Raw genomic sequence first — 13,078 nt, 5'->3', positions numbered from 1 at the left:
GTGGCCAATAAGGAGAACAGGCCTGTTCCCTGGAAACACCTGTCCAATACTCTGAACAGATATCTGAGCATACAAACAAGGGATTTTTTCCTCATCACACTCCAGATGTCACCAGATATGGATGTAAACACAACTCCCTGAGAAAAATGAAAATTGCTCAAACGTGTTCAAAGTGCCGAAACTCGCATGCATAATTTCATCTGAAACCATGAAACGCAAATCAGGCTCTCCCTCTGTGACAGCGGTGTTTGCTAACCTGTTCCTACATGCATGAGACCAGCATGCAGTCATGCTTACATTGACAAACACATAAAACGGGGAATACCCAAAAATCAGTGTCCAAAACAAAACCTAGCGCGGTTCATGAATGTTTATTTTGGTCCTGTTTCCATGGATAAACAAAATAAACACTTCAGGCTGGAGAAAAAGTGATGTCATAAAGAGATACCTTGACATCTTAAGTTTTATTTGGATATTTTCCTTCACCAGACAACAGGTTCTTGTTAAAACCAGCAGTAAAAATTAAAAATGTCAGATGATTCATAAAAGGTCACTGTTTGGAGGAGAGAGGATTATAAAGACTGCATTTTGTCTTTATTGATCCCCACTCACCATGCAGAACTTACTGTAAGTGGGCTCCACCACGAGTCCCTAATGGTCACACAAGGTCAACAGCTCAGGCTTTCATCTCCTCAACATCCCTGCAGCAAAAACATTATGTTCAGCCTTCAGTATAAAAAGTACTTAGCCACCAGACTTTCAAACATAAACTAAAATCTAGTAACATGTACATTTGATCAACAGACTGTGAAAATTATTACTATTTGATATGTTTTAATTATTGTTTTAAAGTTTTTATGATTAACATTAACACATGTAAAAGAGGTTGCTTGTAGTGATAAATGCACAGAGAATTAATACCCGACTCTGCGCCTCTCAGTTCTGCAGAGCGTTTTAGCATCTTTTTGATCATGATTTGGGTTTAAGGCCTGAAACATTACTGTTTGGTTCACCTTCACTGTCCTCTTAGCTATGTTTTCAGCCCTATTTAATGCTAAAACTCTAAAAACCTACAGAGCACCAAACAGCAGTGAGACCCTGTTAGCAACTAGAGGGGCGCTTGGAGTGTGCAGGCTAAGATAAGTTTATTTTTGTGACATTGACTTGAAAAACGGTAGGAATAAGTTAGTTAAGCTGCTTATTTCTTACATACCAGCTGAATTAATGATGCTGTTTTTGTTGTACTTGTAGTCATAGCACAACATTCACTTTAATTACAACAGGTTTCATGCACAACAAATTCAGCTGCAGTTCCAACAAGTTTAACGAAAAGCCTCCTTAACCTTAACCTCCTTCGCACAGGTAATTGGTAAACCTGCTGGTTGTGTCAATAGGCAACTATTTGCTCAAAGTTTTGCCTCGTCAACTTAAAAGGTGATAATATGATCCTGTTCTGTTTACAGCTTGTTTCCACTGCAGCCAATAGGCTGACAGATCTCACAGACTTTTGTTTGCCGTCTTCATTGAGAAATCGGGACATTTTAGTCTCCAGATGCAGAGGCGTGTTCAGACTTTTTTAGCCTAAGTGGGGTACTGACTTATGCAATAGTGGCCTAATGCATGTGTATGTAATTGCGATTTCTCATATCTATTTTACTGTGTTTAAAAAGATTGTCCTGACAATCACAACACAACAGAGTGGCACCAGACGAATGTTATATAAAGCTTCCATATTTTTTTCTTTAAGTCCCCAAAAAGAAATTATTCTACCTCTGTCCACCCTCTGTGAGACTTAAATCATCCTCAGTATTTCACAGTGAAAAGTTATTTTGTGATTTTCTTCTTCCTAAAGAAATCAACCTTTGAAACCTTTTAAAAACAATGCACATTTATAAATTTTCATCAAACAGCTGGTTCAAACTAGGATGCCGCCTCTCACTGGACAGATCGACACATTTGGGGATAATAAGCTGGCCACTCAGATTTCAGTGGTGGGCAATGCCCCTACACATCCCCTCTCTAGAAACGCCCCTGTCCCAATGTTTACCTCCAACATCCTGCTGCATCTGCAAAATGGACACCATTGTGTATGATCAATAAATAATACATCAAAAAGAGTTATGTATAATAAATAATTATGTCAATATCGTTTAAACAAATTCACTGAAATGAAGAGAGTAATTACAGCAGCTTGGTCACCTTCTTCAGCTGGAAAGGTCATGTTGCCAACAAGTCTGTCAAAGCCATTGGAGAGACGGACAGGAAACGGACAGTTATTCGTCCAGCAGGGCAAAGATGAGCCTCATCACGTCTGAGTGATGTGACACATTAATTTACAGATGGATCTCAGTTTCATTATTTGAAGATGTGATCAGCGTTCAAAGATAATCCAGGTGATGGATTGGAACGCCGTATCATGAGAAACTGGGGCAGACTGGTGTAATTATTTCTTTACAAGGACAAGACAAGGTGAAGGTGTGGAGTCTGATTGAACATTTAACCTCTGATCAAAGCTCAGCCAATGAGCTCATCGTATCGGTTGTGAAATGCTGTCAAATCAAAGTCCCACTTCTTCAAGATCAAGCATCAAAGAATTGAAGGCAAACGTGTCACAAACCGTATGAGATGGAGGACGTAATGAAAGGGGAAAGAAAAAAGCAGATTGTGAAAGCAAAGCTGGTTGGCTCTTATTTTCTTTGTCATGTCAAAACTCAGCAGGCGGTTTCAGGGGAAACACCTGACTGCCGAGTTTCATACAAAAGCTCATTTTTAAATCATAAATCCAGGAGCCCAGGTCCATCAGGGGAGGATTCATGCCTCTGTCAGTTGGCGGTGTACATATTCTTAATAAAAGGGATCCGATTCTTTAATATGATATTTATATTCCCTCAGGGCGAATGTTCAATTTGCTCTGACTCTGTGATACCACTCAGAGTGACAGATGCATGAAAGTTTCACGTGAGTCGTGGATTCAGGGAATACCGCGCATACAGAAACACGAGCCCTCTCCATCAGTTTCCCAGCTTTAAAGGAAGACTCGTTGTAAATCTGCTCCGACCACTCAACCTCTGTCAAGAGCTTCCAACTCAGCTGCTTTCCCTTTCTTTATTAAACTGTTTATCCTGAAGGAAAGTGCATTGTTAATTACCGCTAACGATACAGATGTTTGTTGCCGGAGGGCCTTGTTTAATAATGAAAACATTTTCCTCTCCTCCTCTCTCCTGGCAGGGATGCACTACTGGCAAACTGGAACAAATTACTGCTTGTGTTCTTTTAAGCCGACTGTGGTCAAAATATACCAACCATGAGTCAAACTCGCGAGTGAGGAGAGGCGTTATGACTACAGCGTGTCTTTATTTATGACCTTTATCTATCTTTTACATCATCAGAAGTTTAAACTGCAGAGTGGGAGATAGCGAGGGTAAAACTGGATAGACCAGACTTCCTCCATTACAGTGTGTGAGATAATGGTATCAGATGGCAGGCAGAGAAAGGCATGATTGTAATCAACCAGCTATTTGACAGAAGTGAGTTCATGTCTTTCTCTAAGCTCCAGAACAAGTGTGAATCGTCTTCTTGGTCTTCATTCAAAGGCATCACTTTGTGTTGAAAATTGTTGGGGACGTAAGGGCTCAAAATATATATTTAAAAAAATTAATTGGTCTCAGCGTTTGTGTTTTTAGGCAAAACACAACGTTGACCACACGCAAAACAGCATCTATAGCACAGTCACCCATCATATCTACAGCTGTAACACCAAGTGAATACCAATATCACATCTTCTGTAGAAAGCACCAGCCAGCCCAGCAATAACAATATCCAAAATCACTACCCTAAAATTGTAAAATAGGGACAACTGAAGAGATAACATTAACATTAGCTAGGGATAATAAATCAGCCTTTAGTTGTCCAGTTAAATTGCTTTCTTGTTTTGATGCTGCATACTTTAACATTAGCAAAACAGAGAGTTCGCAAGAGTTCATCCAATCATGGCTCACTGTATGTTTTCTTATTGTGCTAATAAACAATTCTCAGAATGTTCTCATTTCTTTCTTCCTGAAGAGTTTTAACAAATAATGCTTTTAAAAAATGATGGGGATAAACTCTCTTACGTGGTGAGAGTAGGATGAGAGGATCAGTACCAACCTCATATCTGTACAGTAAATGTGAAGCCACCACCAGCAGTTAGCTTAGCTTAGCACAAAGACTGGAAACAGGTAGGCTGGCTCTGCTGCTTTTAGCTTCATATTTACCATAGAGCAGCTTTTTCCAAACTTGTAAGGTTGCGGCAAAAAATGGGTCACAGGCGTGTTTTAAGTGGGTCACTAATATGCGGAGTAAAATGCATTAAAATATGAATTAAATCCAGTAACTACTATTTATTTGTTTGCTACACCTCTGTGCATCAGCCCAGATGCTGTGTGTAGGGATGTCTAAGCCAGAGGAGGGGTCTCAGTGTGTTTTACGTGGGGAGGAGCTCAGTCAGGATGGACAAATTGGACAGACATCTCCAAATGAAGCATTCTGAGAATTGGGGCCAGTAAAAAAAAAAAAAAACTCTGTGCAAAGAAGAGACTTTCAAGAGCGTTTTGTTTATTGCAATTCACGGTGTATTTTTGTAGGTCTGGGTTGCAAGGGGAAAAGTTTTGGGAACTCCTGCAGAGACATAATAGTGGTAATGATTGTCACATCTAACTCTCACTCTCCCAGTATTTCTTTTATATAAGAAAACCTATTAAAAAAATATGTTTTTAAAATGTTATTAGCTGACATAGCAGAAGATACTTTCCATGTGAAAGAGAAGAACTATAATTGAATACAATTATTGAGGACAAGATGTGGGAAGATTTATCTGCAGGTTGCCACAAAGGTATTAACAATTATGAAAAGAATGTAACTGGAAGCTGAAAATTAGAATTTTTTAAATATTTAATAAGGACTTCAGCGCAGTTTGGGTATTGGAGGAGGCAACAGGAGACCATTATTATATTTTCAGGAGTTATCCAGTAAAGGAGGATAAAGGAAGCTAAAATATAATAAAAGTCCCACTTGATCCGATGTTTTGTCTGCTTGGAGAATACCTAAAGATGTAGACAATGCAGACACATAGCAGATATATTTTACACATATTCTTAGTGGCTGTTAAAGTAGAATAAATAAATAAAGTATAGTGACAGCACAACTGCAAAGGCCATACAATCTGTTCTACAAAGTTGGACTCCAGTCTTACTGTAAACGGGGATAATGGTCTGAAAATAAGGATATCGATTGTGTTGTTATTGAATTTAAAAAGATCTGAATGGCTGTTAATGGATGGCTGCAAAATAATATCTTAACTCTGTCTTCAAACAAAATAAACTGCAACTGAATAGGAGCATTTTTAAGCTTTTCCTTTTGTTCCTTTTTGTTTTTTAAGTAATGCTTTAAATCAGTGAATAGCACTTTTGGTTCAGAGACAGAGGCGAGCTGGAGAGCAGGCTCAGGCCACATGCTCCATTCACCTCATTCCCTGTGAAGCTTCTTCTAATGGCTATTTAATTCATAGTACTAACGGATTATCAAAGCCATTTAAATTAGTCATCATGGAGAGGATAGATTGTGAGACAGCAATGGGAGGTGGGTCACGTTAACCAAAAGGCCTGGAGAAAAAGATGAAGAAAGCATGCAAATGAAATATAAAAGAGGATGATTTTTCTTCTCTCCCTCTGTAGATTCCACGGGCTCTACTTATGATTTAATCTGCTATAAAGCTGAGCCCACTGCAGGAAGCCCTCGGGGAGGAGCCTCTATGCTACACTTTTACCAGAAATAATGTTACAGATTCAAGAGAATCTTAAAAAGAAAGACGAGAGACAAAAGAGGATGTGTGTGTTAGAGAACAAAGCTGAAGAGAGAAATGGAGGAGCAAAGCATCCAGCGTGAACACAGGCGCCACAGAAGCCAATAAAATATAGATCTCAAACATCACATTCAAGTGACAGGGTGACCTTGTAGCCAGTGAGTGTCATTCATGAAAAGCTAAGAAAAGCAAATACAGATAGGCTGGACTGTGTTTATTTAATGTAAGCCTGCACTGCTCTTCCTGCTGTCTTTCTCCCACTCCACATTGTTTGGTTTAGGCGTTTGCAAGGTGGCTGGACAGAATCCAGACTCCCTCTCTGAATTAAACGAAAAACTACTTTCCTGCTTGGTTGTAAAATGAGTAATTCATTTTGGGAAACAGTTTTTTATCAGTTTCTTGCCGAGAGTCAGGTGAAAAGATTGATGCCACTCTCATATCTGTACAATAAATATGCAGTAGAAGAGGGAAACAGCTAGCCAGGTCAGAGGGGAAACCAGAAAACACTTTCCCCATAAAATATGACCCAAAGTCAGTGAGATAGTTGGTGTTGTGATAGTGCTTCTCACAGTAGATCATACTTGCTCAACCCAAGTTAACCATCATTGTGTTAAAACACCTTTTGGGATATGGAGCTGCAAACCATCAAACTGATTCAGAGGCTGTTTTTTTAAGGTAAAAAGTTGCATAAGGTTGCTTTAAATATACTGTATTACTGTCTAAAATGCTTTATTTAACAGATGTAACCATGATAAAAATCTTGTCTATATCATCTAATGATTTTTATTGATTATCCATTAGTCTATCAGCTATTTCTGGATAAATCAGTTACTTGTAATCATGCGAAATAACAGTGAACACTGTGGTAGCATCTCCACATGCTTGATTTGGCTCTCTTATCTTTGCCTTTGACAATCTTAAAATGCAAAATATTAAATTTTCAGTCATATTAAACACAGTAAAGCAGGTAATATTCACATTTAAGATGCTCAAATCAGTGAATTATGGTTCAAAACAGTAGTCAACTAGTCAACAAAGTATCCAAATCTTTGCAAATGCATTTGTTCTTGGCTGACCTATCATTGTAATTAACAAATTGCCACAGCACTGTAGCATCAAAGCATATATTGTAAATATAATGCAGTATTACTTTCTGTTGCGGAGCCCTGATACTGCAGTATATTTACAATATGATTTCATGTTCTGTAGAATCAAAGCATGTATGAGCTCTGCAACAGAAATTAACGGTTCAAATTTAAAGGGTTGCTGGAGATGACTCAGATTTAACTGCATGTAAAACACAATAAAAACCCTGTTTCAGTGTTACGTTAAAATCCTACATTATTATTCTTACTGTAGAGATTTAAGGGTGCTGAGAGAGGCACTTGTGCATCCACACATGAGCACGCAGTCACAAATGTCTGACACAGACCACTTCATCAGCTCATGTCTCTGCCCGCCACAGGCCACCGGCTCTCCTCCACCGTGAAAATATCTTCCAAACCATATAAATATTTATGTCCATTAATAGTAAAGAGGCAGCACGAGTAGATGCATAATGCTCTGTACTGGTCTTATTTTTGTAGGAGATGCACTCCAACTGCCACGACGTCTCTGTCACCATGACAACGGAGTTCAGCGAGTGAGCCAAGCAGGACTTGGCCCCGTCAGTCTGCTCAGACAAAAGTAGTGTGGTTCTCATAGAGCGAGGGGAAACAATGTACGCACACTAAGTGTGCTCCAGCAGCAATATGCATGTTAATGATAACTTGTACTTGCTTCAAGGAGAAAAGTGTAATATATTTACTGGAATAAATCATAAAATGACCATGATATGTTATCAGAGATAAAGGAAACATGCTAAGTAACTTGTGTTATTGTTTGCTTGTTTCATGTTAATTAGACTTCAAGTTAATGTTGAATGCTCACCAAATGAGTTAGTGTCTGATTATGAGTAATAAGAAATCATTAATAATCTTGTAGAAAGAGAAGACGCTTATAACGGTTAAATTGAGGTTTATGTTAATGGAGTCTGGCAGGCAGTCACTGAATTCCAACTCCAGAGCTCAACCGGTACATGGGCTGTGTGAAGTGTGCACCTGTACAGGGCCTCACACCTCTACAGCGCCTGATGAGTGAAACGCAAACAGGCTGAGCAATTTGTTGTTTGAAAAAACACTTGCTTTACCTCCAGCATATTTCATCTGGTCAAAATCGATGCTGATGTCCTTGAAATTTCTATTTCCTGTCATCAAAGCAGTCAGCCGCGAGGACGAGAGACTAATTAACAAGGCAGAGATGCGGCTCCTGTTACATGATCCACAGCAGCCTTTTAATGGGAATATCTCTGAAAAACACAAGGTTTGGAAGGAAGTTACAAGTAAGTAAACTGTCCTCCAACTATATCAAAACAAGGCTGACTTATGAAAATGACATTAGTTATGAATACATAGACACCTAACTTACTCTGCGACACTGTTTGTAGTGTACCTGGCCAAAAATGTGTTGTGCTGAGATTGCGGGTGCAATAATGCAGTACAGTAAGAATATGTGCATCTGTGATTCATGTGCATGCATGTGAGCAGGGCCTCGCACACAGTTGTTCAACTTACAATTGCTTGTAATTGTCACTGCTCCTGCGGTGTTCCTGCAGCCTGCCTGAGCCTCCCCAAGTTTAGGGACGAGGGGGTCGGGTGAACCAACTTGCTTCAACCATAGACTGTACATTAAATAGGATTTCAACTTAGTTAATTTACTGTCTATGGCACCAACTCGCTATTTGGACTGCTGTTTACATTTTTGGCCGCACAACTGTTACGTATTGGTCAGTTAAACATCAAGTTTTAGCAAGAGAGAGCGTGCACAACACATTTTTGTGAATAGGCTACAGCACAGATGTCAAAATGTGGATATGGACGTGATTAGATGATCTCAGGCCATTTCTAGACATTGTTACCAAACAGCAGGAGCCACAGAATTTTTGACCATATAAAGATGTGGACGCTTATGAGGAAAGCAGATGTGAGGAATTACAAGCTATCACATTCACATTCCACAGACCAATGTGTGCCGGAGTCCAAGTCCAAAATATTGTCTTAACAAGGAGCCTGGGATTTATTGTCCTCCTGCTGTCAGATGTTAGTCGACAGGGGAATTTTGAAAGAATCATTATACACATGAACACATATAAACAAACAAATAATTTCACCCCTTACTTCACTTCTCTCGATTGCTCTCACGCAAACACATACCGTCCCTGGTGCTCTGGGCTTTGGCTTGTCAGAGCACTGAAGTTTTTGTGATCACGGACATGATTTCTCTTTGCACTGACATCTCCTTTGGGAGCAGCGACTGTTCGGGGTAGAAGATGGATGGAGGATGAAGAGGGGGGGTCTCTCCAACTCTAGCTGGTGGATGAGAAGCAAATGAAAGACAGGAAGCACAGATAAAGCTGAGGCGTGTGTCAGAAAACAGAAGCGGAGTGTTATTGGAGTGTGTGTTGAACACGGCAGCTCCATGAGGGATTAGGAGGCCGAGCAGCAGGAGCGATTTGCTCCAGAGAGAGCAGCTTACTGCTTTCAAGGTAGCACAGATTTCACTTTTCCCAGCCTCAGCATGCACGCACGCTCTGGCTCAAAGTGCATCCTGCAAGATTAAAAAGGAAGTTTGCTCATTGTGTGAAGGGAAATATCTTCCACCGCAAGACGGAGCTGGAAAAGTTGAGGTTTTTCCAGATCAAAAAAAAGTTTGTGAGGTGAGGGTTTACATCATATGGTTAGTCATTTTCTCCACGATGAGAGAGTTCCTCTTTAATGACAAGAGTCTGTCCCCTCAAGCTGTCCTCAAAGACTTTCTCTTTCCAGCAGAGAGATGACCCTGTGAGACAGTTGGAGCAAGTATCTTTGAAACACAGAGGCAACTGAAAGCGATTTACATTAGACAAAGAAATACAATAAAAAAAACACAGTTAAGAGGAAAAGTAAATCAATTAAAGTAGAACGGAAATGAAACAAAATAAAAATAGCAACTATTTGTCCAGGAATAAAAGAGTCGTTTACAGACAGAGGAAACAAAAGAGGTTTTAATTTGGATTTTAAAGTGGTTAAATGGTTGGTTCCATTTATGAGTGTTGTAACTAAACAGAGCTTCATTGTGCTGCTGGTTTGGAGCTCCAGCCGCTTCCTAAAGATATAAATGGCCCACTTGGTTTATAGTCTTCAAACAAATTAGAAATGTATTTTGGCTTTACACCAATGGCATGATTTATGAAGTAGCAGCAGCTCTTCTAAGTAACACATGAAAGCCAATGTAAAGATTTATAGGACATTTACGGTTTATTATTACAGGTTCCTCAAAATGGTCTTGACCATCAGACAACTGTGGCACAATCAGGAGGCTGCAACTGAAGCCGAGCAACTGAGAACATTTACTGCTGTTCACGCAAGTTATGATTTTAGTCTTCATTTTAAAATGTCTGCATATTTATGCATTTATTTCAAAGTGCATGTGCAATTTTCTACAAGTCTTTTAATTGTATTTTGCACCCTTTTTATTGCGTTGTACTCATTTTTGTTATGGTTGTATGTATTTTATTGCTGTGTCTTGATGTACTACTGTACTATCTTATGTGTGCTACTGTACTGTGCTGTTTTGTATCATCTTATATTTTGTTCTGTATTCATATTATGATGAATACAGCTGTGAATAGCCTTGTGCCCAAGCAGAGACAGATGCCAAATTTCCCCTTGGAGGCAATAAAGTATATGTTATCTCATTACCTCATCTGATGTTAAGAGAAATGTATATTACAACTTGGGCTTTAATTTCATAGTTTTGGACATCTTTTGTTGATCTCAACCAAATCACTATAATCCAGACAGAAAGACAAACAGCAGACAGTCACACAGGTTCAGACAGATTGTCTAAATCACGTAAATTCAACGGGCAGCACGCCTGTAATGTCCGTGACAGCAGGTCAAAGTTGAACCACAGACTGTGATGGATGTTCAAAAACAAACAGCTTGGGTTATTAATATTGCAGTTTGCCTTCATTTTTTCCTTTAAACAAGACTGGCTAACCAGTTGCTGTTCCCACATCTCTCGTGAGCACAGTGTTATTAGAAATGATGGCCAAAACCATAAAAATAACACTCAAGTTGTAATAAAGAGGATTCTTTATGAACGGGAACAATGTGTTCGGCTCTCCTGGTTCTTGTTAAAACTGTGGTTCTCTGAATGTGATGAGACGTTTTAATATTTTTTAGGGTGCACTGCTATCGTGGAGGCAATGTTAATGTTGAAGTTGGCGTTATGTTAGATTAGCTACTTTCAACAGCACATCAATTTAAAAGCCTGAGAGACCACTGACTACAAGATCGGTTAGTGTCAATAACATCAAAAATTAATGTTACACATGAAAAATGAAGATAGCTAACATTAGCTCTCTATCTTTGTCACTTACGCTCTGTGCAGTTTACACTGATGTGCTTGCAGAGGTTAGGAGAGGAGTTTTAAAAGTGGAGATCTTGGTGTCTTTGGGAGGCATAGCAAGAACTTCATCATGTAACTGTCAGGTTTTTGGGGGGGATTTTGGTATAAAGAGCATTGTAAGGGATTGTCAAGAAGCTGTGGGTTTCTCTGTCATCACTGCATCATGGTCAGAAAAGAGGTGGTGCTTATTTCTCTTCAAGGCAGCCAGAAACTTGGAGACTTTAATATACGCAGAACTAATATACTTGAGTAAAGAGTAAAACAAGGACAACAGAAGATTCCACCAAAGAGTTTGGGCAGCTGGAGGCAACCCGGGCCTGGCAGATGCTGGTGGATGTGGGCCAGTGGCTTACTGTTCTTTTGTTGCCATCACTAACTTGAGGCCTGATCTGGTTCCATGTTCCAGCTCTCAGCACATGATGTATTTCATGGAGCTCGCAGGCCCTGGGGAGGAAGCTCCGCAGGAAGCCTTTGAAAGAAAGAAACAGCGATATACAGAGCTTGAAGCGTAGTCAGAATAGTGGGGCTGGACAGCAAAAATCTGCCCAGTAGAAGCGGGATGTCTGGGCTTTGTGGCAGCATCGACATCAACTGTTGCAGGACCTGGGAATCAGTGGAAAAGCCCTACAACAGGCCATCAAAGAAACACCAGAGGTAGCAGCATCGGGTATAATTGGAAAGAATTTGCACATTAATAATATTTTTAGAACCTTTATGTATCTAATGACTGAGTTTCCCCGATTGAGACTGCGGCTTTTATTTTTGTCGGACTGAGGTTGATTTTTCTTAAGTTTCACTTCAAACTGCATGTTGTCGACAACATCACGTTATAAACATTCAACATGTCGGATCATTTGCTTCACACATGGTTCAAAAGCAGGGAAACAACTACAGAGACAACAATTTCAACGAAAGCGTGTTGAGAGGACAGACAATGAGCTTCAGCATGGAGATAGTGTGAACATCAAGCCTCAACAGCTTATGAAAACGTCTTTGTTAAAACTTACAACTAGGCGACCCCCCTCCTGGCAGATCATGATAAACCAAATGCGCACAGCTGGAGCTGTTTACACAGCAGCGAAACTCGCCAAGTTCTCCTCTCTTTCTCTACATTGCCTGTACACAAGTATGTAATTTTTTCCTTCTTTCTATTAAGTAAAAAGGTCATGTTTACTTGATGCTAATTACATGTTGTTTTTTTTTTGCCAAGGTGCAATTTATTTCTAGAATCTAAATCATTTATTCACAAATTTGGAAAAAAAATGTGCAATTTTGTGCCGTTTATTTGTGTCGCTGTTGGTGTGTAAAGGCCGTAAGCCTGCCAGGCAGATGCAGAAGACGGTGAGCCTACTGGAGACTTCATGGGCCCAGTCAGCGAAACCTCGGTTTTCTCAACATTGAAATAGTGTTAGGTGAAGCCTACCACCACTGGGAGCACAGTGGAACTTTGGATTTTAACATCACGTCCTGTGTACTGGAAAAAAACGAACAAGAAAAGTGCTCGTTCCTAAAAAAAAGAACTTTTTACTCACATGTGTTGATTGTACAGTGCACCCCTGAACGTGGATGAGCTGGACAAGAAACTTTCGTCATATTCATGACCACATGTCCACTGGAAAAACTTGCTTCTTGTTCCACACTGCTTTGTATTGTCTGTCCATTAGAGGTGATGTTATTTGTTCAGACTGCGACCCCCCCAACATCCCCTACCGCTACCAAGTGGGAGTGACAGAGAGAGACCCCATGTAG

This window comes from Lutjanus erythropterus, chromosome 13 (genome assembly GCF_056507025.1).
Source record: "Lutjanus erythropterus isolate fLutEry1 chromosome 13, fLutEry1.hap2, whole genome shotgun sequence".
Classification (NCBI taxonomy): domain Eukaryota; kingdom Metazoa; phylum Chordata; class Actinopteri; order Lutjaniformes; family Lutjanidae; genus Lutjanus; species Lutjanus erythropterus.
Note: the sequence above shows the minus strand (reverse complement) of the source record.